Source organism: Octodon degus, unplaced genomic scaffold (genome assembly GCF_000260255.1).
Source record: "Octodon degus isolate 3935 unplaced genomic scaffold, OctDeg1.0 scaffold00111, whole genome shotgun sequence".
Classification (NCBI taxonomy): domain Eukaryota; kingdom Metazoa; phylum Chordata; class Mammalia; order Rodentia; family Octodontidae; genus Octodon; species Octodon degus.
The window spans coordinates 6,527,398-6,536,705 of record NW_004524687.1 but is presented as its reverse complement, the minus strand read 5'-3'; the positions used below and the strand labels follow the sequence as shown (position 1 = coordinate 6,536,705).

At 40.2% G+C, this 9,308-nt stretch overlaps 1 protein-coding gene and 1 pseudogene across 2 annotated transcripts in view; both read right to left on the bottom strand.

Moving 5' to 3' along the window:
- Window positions 1-9,308, bottom strand: part of Agtpbp1 (ATP/GTP binding protein 1) — a 262,969-nt gene that overhangs the window by 116,754 nt on the left and 136,907 nt on the right. The window lies entirely within an intron of this gene.
- LOC101574163 lies at window positions 7,103-8,202 on the bottom strand (annotated as a pseudogene).

Below are 9,308 nucleotides of genomic sequence, written 5' to 3'. Positions count from 1 at the left end.
AAAAAAGGCAGCTAGGTCAGGACAGCTGCAACAAAAACAGGTGCTACTCCAAGATGCCAAAAAGGGCCAATACTGTAGGCCCTTACAAGCTACTCTAAGCATTTTGGTTTTTACTTAGAATGAGACTCAGAGCAGCGGACAAGTTAATATGACATGACTTGTTTTAAAAACAATATCCAAATACAAGATTTCTTAACAATGTCAGTAGACTGGTAGAGACAGATCATTCTTTTTTTTATTATTTTTGGCCATTCTTAAGTCCTGGAGGACAGGTGTCTTTGGGACAGACTAGCTCTGATCCTCCTCTGTACTCTACAGTAAATGTTAAGCCTGTTCTGCTTCAGTTTCCTTTCTGATCTTCTGCTGGTATGGAGTCAGTTTTAGCTCTTGAGATTTCCCATTCTCACCTTTTCAGGCTGAGAATGACAACTCAGGGCAAATTAGTCTGGGTAGGTTAGTCTGGGTTGAAGCCTTTTCTTGCAGAACAGAAAAGGCACAAGAAGTGGTAAGGTTTTAGTCTCAGAAATCATCCCCAGATTTGGACTTCCTAAGAGCTTACAGAGTGATAATGGGCCTTTGTTGTACAGTAACAGTCACACAGTGTCTCTCACGCACGAGGCATTCTCTAGCACCTTCACTGTGCATGCAGGCCACAATCATTAGGAAAGGCAGAAAAAATTAATGTGAACCTAAACAGACATCCTTGCAAAATGGCTCAGGAATCCCATCTACAGGGGCCTCACTTACCTATAGCTTTCATTAAAATAAGACATACACCTCAAATTCTAGGCCTCAGTCTATTTGGAGTGCTTTATGGATGCCCTTTTCTCACTGCTTTTCTCTTCACAATGCCTTACTGAAGCATCCTCACTAGCTAAATTCCAATAGACTCTTTAACAGCTAATGGAAGCTCAACCTAAAGAAAAGGAAAATTTGTGTATTCCATCCTAGAGACTTAATACTGGTAAAGGCCCCTCTTTCATCATCTCCTTCCCTAGGACCAACTTGGGAAGGAGCATACACCATGCTTCTGCAAACTCCATCAGCTGTCAAGGTAGCTGGCCTGGACTCCTGGATACACCACATCCAACTCAAGTCCTGGGACTCAGAGCCTGTCACTGAGTGTGAGCAACCATCATCAGAATACTCCTGTGAACCTTAAGATTCTTGTTCAAGGAAAAAATAAACCCTTCAGATAAGTAATCTAAGATGTTACTCTTTGCCTTTTACTAATCATTTTATCACTTGAGGGAGAATGCAATTCCTTTTTAAGGCTGGATATGTGGCCTGCTCTTCTAGACCAGTAGTACATCTTGACTTCCTTGTGGGCATCCCCACTCCAAGATGATTAGAATAAACTATAAGACACTATTGATGAGTTACAAAAAAAGTTCAGTGTTTCATAGTTTAACTCACCATTATAAGGTAGCTCAGTGGCCTATAAACTATACTCTTAACAATCCTCAACTATAGGACACCATAGTAGAAAAGCCTCCTTATGTTAGGAATAGAAGAGTCACTTCTATTCTCACTGGCCTAACTCTACTAAATACGTGTGTTGACCCCCTACCCACCACCTCCAAAAAAAGTACACACATAACTTTCTAGGCTGAAGACTGGTTTGTAACAAACTGTCATAACCACCCTGGAAATGGATGGAAGCCCCCAATGGCACTCATCAGTCCAGTGGAAACAATTTGTGGCCCAGGAAACCCCTTGGATGGACAGGAAGATGTATACTGGGATTTGCATGGTTACAAGGCAAAAGTGTCAAAAATATTGATAACCCTGAAAACTTACCCTGACTATAGCATCAATGGTTTAGAAGTGTGTTTCACTGGTATAACATTTGGCTCTTATCCTTATCTCTTCTCTAGGGTTAGCAGATGTCATGCCACACATCGAGGCCTAACTAACTACACTCAGAGGATGGTGGCTGGTCTCTCCTGAATGAAGAAGTAAAATTTATGAGGTAAGCTATCCTCCAAAATTAGATGACATTAGACATTCTAACAGTAGCACAAGGGGTACCTTGAACGTTGTGTTATACAGTCCTGATCCTTCTGCTAGTGTCTCAATAGATAGCTATTCAAGATATGTAGACCACAAGTTAATGGCATGTAAGATTCTGAAATTCCCTGGACTTTCTCATTTTCTTTATGAGAAACTATTACTGGATCTTCCTGGTGGGAGACCTTGTTGGCTATATTCATAATTACCCTGATGACTTTTTTTTTCTTTCTTTCTTTTTTTTTGTATTTTGTGCAGGGTCTCACTACACAGCTCAAACTCATAGTGATTCTCCTGTTTTCAGCCTCCCCAGTGCTGGGATTACAGGTGCGCATCACCATGCCTGGACTCAGCTCAGCGTGCCCAGGGTTGGGGCCAACACTGTATGTGGTACCAGGGATCAAACCCAGCCCCAAGCGCTGGCCCTACCAGATGATTTTATTATTGGCCCCTGTGTACTGTTTTTGTGGCCTTGTCACCTCCAGAATTAAGGCTGTACATCAACCCAAGACAAAAACACCTGGTGTCTATCTAGGGCCTTTAGGTAGACCCTCCATGAAGTATCTCTGACTGCCAATCACTACAACCCTCTTCAGCTGGAAGTAACCAGATCAGTCTTTGACCCTTGCCCCCTCACAACAGTTAGAGGTACTTCTTCAGAGGGCAATATTATAGATAGTTAAGTTACATAGAAATATTGTAGGCAGACAGGACTGAGCCCTTGAGAGGTCAATGCAAAGGACAACTGGGGCTGGAGGCATAGTCACTGAAGGCCAGGCTTCACATAAAAGCAGGAGGACTCACCCAGATCTTCCCCCTAGAGATGAGCAGCAGTGATTTGATATTCTAAGCAGGCATCAATCACTTGGGGTGGAGGAACAAACCTCCTTACCCCACCTCTTCCAGGAAAATCCTCGCTCATCCCACCCATATGTGTAAGCTAAATGACTTCTTTCCCCATTTCACTCCACTTCATCAACACTACCATAGCTACTATATTTGTTCTAATCTTGCTGATTCACCATGGATTTATCCCACCTCATCATATCCATCCTATAATGTGCCACTGGGTCAATATTACCTAAGCAACTTTACTTGTAATCGTCGATGGATTGCTGTTCTGTCCCACCTTCAGCCTACCTCACCTCTTGGTTCTGCTCAATAAAACACCTGTGAGAAGCAGGGTTGGTGGGCAACCCACTTTCTGGACCTTCTTCTGTCCCTCAGAAAGCAGCTTTCTTTCTCTCAATAAATTCCTCCTACTCTTAAAAAAAAAAAAAAGAAAGTAAGTAAGTAAGTAAGAAAAGAAAAGAAAAAAGAGAAGCTGGGGATATGAAGATCACAAGAAAAGGAGATGGAGAAAAAGTCAATCCGAAAAGATAAAAACCATGAAGAAAAAGTGTCCTGGAAGACATGATATAGAAAGGATGCTGCTTATAGGTCAATTTGCCTCTTCTCTTTTTATACTGATAGTACAAGTGAGTTCATAATTCTTATAGTGGAGCATTTAATCTTCTAGAGAAAGTATGTATTTCCAAAATGCTGCTATTATAAAAAACTCTAGGGCTGGGGAGATAACTCAGTAGTCTAAATGCCTGCCTGGCAAGTGCAAGGACCCAAGTTTGAGCCAAGGTACCACATGCCATGCCACCCTGGAACACAGGGAACATCATATCCTGAAACTGGATGTGATAGCGTATGCCTACAATACGAGTGCCGGAGAGGGTGAGACAGGAGGGCCTCAAGTCTGAACTGGGTAGCGAGACCTTACATCCAATAAATAATAAAATAAAAAATAAAGACAAAGAACTCTGCAATGAAAACTTCTACCACTTATTTGTTCTGTTTACTTTAGAACATAACAGAACATACCTTAGAATGTAACAGAAACCCTGTTATGGTTTGTGTCTAGTTGTCCCCCAAAAACTCATGCAGTCATTGAGGCGGTTTCTAGAGTTTGTGATATGATCCAATGCAGAAATTATGGTTTTGAGCGCTACACCTGCCCTCAGGTGGGTAACCTGCATACAAATGCAAGGAAGTGAGAGAATCTTGCTAGCTGCCACAGCCACTGCTCCTCTCTTTGCTCTAAGCTGTTTTCCACCACCATGAACTGCTGCCCTCTGCCATGTGTCACTCTGCCTTGGAGCCAGCCAAGTATGGGCTGAAACCTCCACTAACTGTGAGCTAAATAATCCATTCCTTCCTTAATTTTGGGTATTGCGTATTTGTGCCAGCAAACAGAGAAAAGTAACCGAGACACTCCTTAAGCAGTGAAATATAACGAAGGGTCAGATACTGTTTTCAACTCTAATGCTTAACATAATCTGTCGTTATTCTTCTATTAATGTGTGTCCCCAGTATCTGCCTTGCTAACAATAGGCAGTAGTTCTTTAAATTATTTCTAAGCTGGTAGATAAGGAATAGTATTATAGTAAGCTATAATAATAACAATTTTCTGTGCTTTATTAACCAGTACCAATTATTTTATAACTAATTTGTTTCTGGAATACAGACTTTTCTAGGCTTTCTTGTATATTTTTCATGTTAGGCTTGTTCACTTCAAATTTGACTTTTATCACAGTCACTATAAAAAAGTTTCTACATATACTGAGCTCAAGGAAAACTGGAACATTCATCATCAACCCCAACCAGTCTCTTCACTGACAAATAGCACTTGTACATTCCAAAACACAAAACCACCAACTTCCAGTTACATAGCATCTGCCCTACCTGGCAAAGGAGCAGCTCCCCCACCGTGCAGCTGGCATCACACACCACAGAGGACCACCTCACGCTTCCATGCCAGAGTAAATACGCACAAGTGATGGAGAAGATAAGACAATGCAGCAGCAGTGTTTTCTCTTGGTTTTTTTTACTGTTTTATAAAGAAAATGAACTAATGCACAGAACACTACGCAATTTGAAATTTATCCTGAATTTTCTTTTAATCACTGTTATCTCAGAATTTTAAAAAATTAGATGTTTTCTGCATGGACTATGTAGAAGGTACTTTGTATATTTGCTGTACTGCATCAGCATCTTACTAAAATGTGAAATGAAAGGACTACTGGTACACTGAAATTCTTGAATGTATCTGAATGCACAAAATAGTACTCATTATTGATGGTCTCCCCATTTGTGCTGTTGTGGGCCTCTTAGATATTTATCATCAGTATTTGCACGGTGAGAAGTGAATGCAACAAGTACATATAACATTTTTTAAAAGCTTATTAGCTTTGCTATCATCACCACTGTTCAGAGTACTGTCAAATACATTCCAATGGCCAGAAGTTGTTAAAAAAAGAAATAATCATGGGAAAGAAATCTCAAATGACAAAAGCATCTCACCATAAGCATGCTTGCCTATTTTACTGGGCCATGTTTGTTTTCTTGGCATGTAAACATACGTATTATTTTCCCAGATCTCAATCCCCAAGTTGTTATAAAAGTATTCTGCTAAGTGTTTATGCATTTATATACATTTAAGCAGAAAAAAAGCAGTTACAAAACTGAGAAATGCATTCATTAATACAGAAATCATAATAGGTAGAGAATTTTCCTTTTTTAATTTCATTTTGTTTTCAGATGTTAAAGGGACTTTAACGATAAAGAAAATAATTACGGTGAACTGTTCTGAAATTCTGGTTTTTACACTGTGCTAAAGAAAAGAATTATGTGTTTTTCGAATAGGAAGTTATGAAAAAGTTAAACTTAAAACTAGCCAATGTCACAGACCTAAAAGCAGAACTCATTTTGTGCAATGAACAGGAGAAACTACTGTAGTTTTTATTCCTTTCTTTTAAATGGAGAAAATCTTTGCTTAAAGGTTATACACTTTTATTGGAGTAAATCTGAATAATCCTATCCTTTGGAGTAAAAGTAGTGCTTACTAGTTTATAATTGTATTTAGCTTCTGGTTGAAATTTGAAAATAAATGAAATCCCGAATAGAGTAAGTGGAAGTTCCCTGACTACTCAAGAAGATATGTAAAATAAACAAACACATATATTCACCCTCTAGCTAACTCAATTTTGAAAATATTTTTATGGATTTGAAAATTTATCTTTTAATTTGGATTAGGTTCTCTAACATATTATACAGTTAAAACTAAAGACCTTTCCTTTGTGAATAATTCCCTGAATGTTCATCATATCAAAACCAAGGAGTTAAGAGATGCTTCATATGAGCACCTGCGCTATATCCAATCCAAAGAAGCACTGGAGGCAGAAGGAAGAAACAGGGTTGAAGATGCAGTAAACCTGAATAAAACTATTTGCTGTGAGACACGTGGTGTACTAGGAATCTAACCACAAAAAAAAATTTATACTTGTTTCATAAAATATTAAAATATTTTAAGTATGTCAAAAAGAAACAAGCATAAAGGCCAAATATTAAATGAAGAGGCAATCCCTAAGTAGTAAACTAATGACTAAGGCTGAAGGCTGGGGAAGATAGCTCAGTGGTCTCAGCACCTGCCTGGCAAGTGCAAGAACCCAGGTTCAATCCCCAGTACTGTATGTGATGCAACCAGGCGAGGAGGTGCACACCTCTAATCCTAGCGCTGGGGAGGCTGACACAGGAGGATTACTATGAGTTTGAGCTGCACAGCGAGACCCTGTATCAAATAAATGATTTTTAAAAATTAAAATCTAAAAGGTAAATAAATATTTGACTAATCAAAATGCTACAAAATGGTCATGAATATGTGAATGATCCAATGTTAGAACTAGGTCACAAAATGTTATTAAGTTCTTGCCATGAGTGAAACCTACTGGAGGGAATGCTAACACTGGGATTCACTGTTGAAAACTGTAATGGACAAAATGCTACAAGATGTTTTGAAATACACAAATAATGAGATACATGTTAACATTCTTTTTTGTTGATATTTATTTCTTTAAAGTCCACTGATCCTCACAAAAATCCAGGAAACAACTAAAGAAAAACAAATGTCCAACCAAAACAGGAACCCAGAGCACTGGTGGAGACATGGCACTGGAGCAATGGGTATGCACAGGGGAAGAAGGGGTGATGCCCATGGGGCATGGCTGCTAACTGCAGCAGAAGGAATAGACCTGAGGCTAAGTAGTTATGTTAACTGCTGCACAATGACAGCATTGAGTAGGTTGGCTTCCTTCAGTGTTTGGCTCTCATCAGCTAGCTCTTTGTTCAGAAAGGCAGTCAAGAGGACAAAGCTGTTGGGAGCCGTGGCCAGCCAGGCATCCACAATAAAAAGTCGGATGTCGCTGATCCTGTGGTTGTGGCTGAATTTCTGTACCAGCCTCTGTCATCGGCAAGTCGTATTTGGATGTTGGTAGTAGTCTCTGACTCGTTGACTAAGAGAGAAGACTTGGTTTTGGCTTCATTTTCTGCTTGCTGGGCTGAAGAGCTGGTACTCAGTACCTGGGGGGCCGTGCTGCCAAGTTTCTGGCCTTCTCCAGTGAAGGCTTTGAAAGATCCCTTGGGCTTGACAAAGTCCTCATCCCAATGGTCTTCCATATCTAAGTTCACTTGCCCACTGTGAGCTAACCTCAAGTCTGCTGGCACCTCCCCTTTGCGAACAGACTAGAAATTGGACATTGGATGGGTCTTGGTAGCTTCTGAGCTTGCTATTGTCAGGCTGAATCCACTTTTCTAAAGCTTCAGAACAACATGAACACCTTGACTAGAATGTTGCCTCCTTTCTACTGCCCCATAAGCAGACTCTTCCTCTGGTGCTGCCCCAAGGTGGTAACCACCTCCTGCAAAGGGTCTTGGTTTACGGTCTCTCCAGGTCACTTGCTCCACAGCTATGGCTCCATGTTCTTTAGCACCTTTAAAGAGATCATCCACCAACTCGTTGGGACTTTTCTTCCTGGGAGGACCAACAATCTGTTGTTCACTTCTCTCTGAGCCCCTGGCATAAAACCTGTGGCCCTCTTCCTCATCTTCATCCTCATCTTAGTCATGAATGAGGTCTCTGAAGGATGTCACCCTATTATCACTGGGGGCTGTGCCTCTGGACACTGAACTGGGGGTGGTCTGTGAAATGGTCACAATGTCTTCATCCTCTCCATCCTCATAAAAGCTTGCTAGTGTAATCTGCAGCTCCCAGCTGGCCAACTTGAGGATGAAGCGGGTCCAGCCCTCTGCCTTGGCGCCCATCACTGCCATGAACTCCCTCAGCGCATCCTGTCACTCTGCCACCATCTTTGCTTCGTGCACATCCCAAACCACTCCCACATGTTAGACATTCTATGTGCATCAAGAGTAATACTCCAAAATATACTTATCACAAGACCTCACTATCTCAATTAAAGGCTTTCATAGCAGGACTTTATCACTTTCATTGTCAGGATCTAAAGAGTTTATGGAGAAATGGCAAATGTAGCATTGAGATTTTTAGAATAATAAATCTTGGGAGATCTGATTTCCTTCAAAACTGCCTACTTTCTTTTTTTTTTTAATTTTATTTATTTGTGTGTGTGTGTGTGTGTGTGTGTGTGTGTCCAGCTCAGCCCACCAGGGGGGCGGGGCTGGCTGGCATGTGGTGCTGGGGGATTGAACTGTGGTCCCTACGCTTTTGCTAAGCTTGTTCTAAGTAGGTGCTTTAGACCACTGAGCCATCTCACCAGCCCAAAACTGCCTACTTTCTGAAAACACAAAGACATGCTAAGAAAGAAAAACTCAACAGTCTGGCTGCTATTTACTCATTTATTGAAAGCTTTGTTTCACCAAAGCTGAATACATGACAACTGAAGGAATCACTTCATGGTTGTTGAAGCTTTCAGCAATATAGGCCAAGTAAACCTTTCAAATATGGTATAAAAATATATATGCCCTGGTAGACACAAATACAAATTACACCTTGAATCCAAAAAATAGGGCTTGGGAGCTCAGTGGCATAAATGCCTGCTTGGCAAGCACAAGGTCCTGAGTTCAATCCCTGGTACCAAAAAACAAACTTAGAAAAATACTCTGAAACTCAGCAATGAGGTCTCTCTTTGCGCAATAAAAACCATGATTTTGTGAATAGACTTGCTGCATTTATTTTTTTTCTTTTCTTTTTGACATCAGTTATTTTTATTTTAAAGAAAGAAAAAAATTAAAAAACAGTGGTACAAAATCTCAAAACAAGATTTTAGGAGAGTAACAATGGTTAGCACATTGTGTATTATGATTGCCAAGTAGTTTCTCATATTACAAGATATAGGCAAGAAATAATAAGCAAATAACATAGGTACAAACCTCTTTTTTTTTTTTAAGTCAACAGAAAATGGAAATATACTTTTTAAAGTTTCTAATACTAGGAGAAG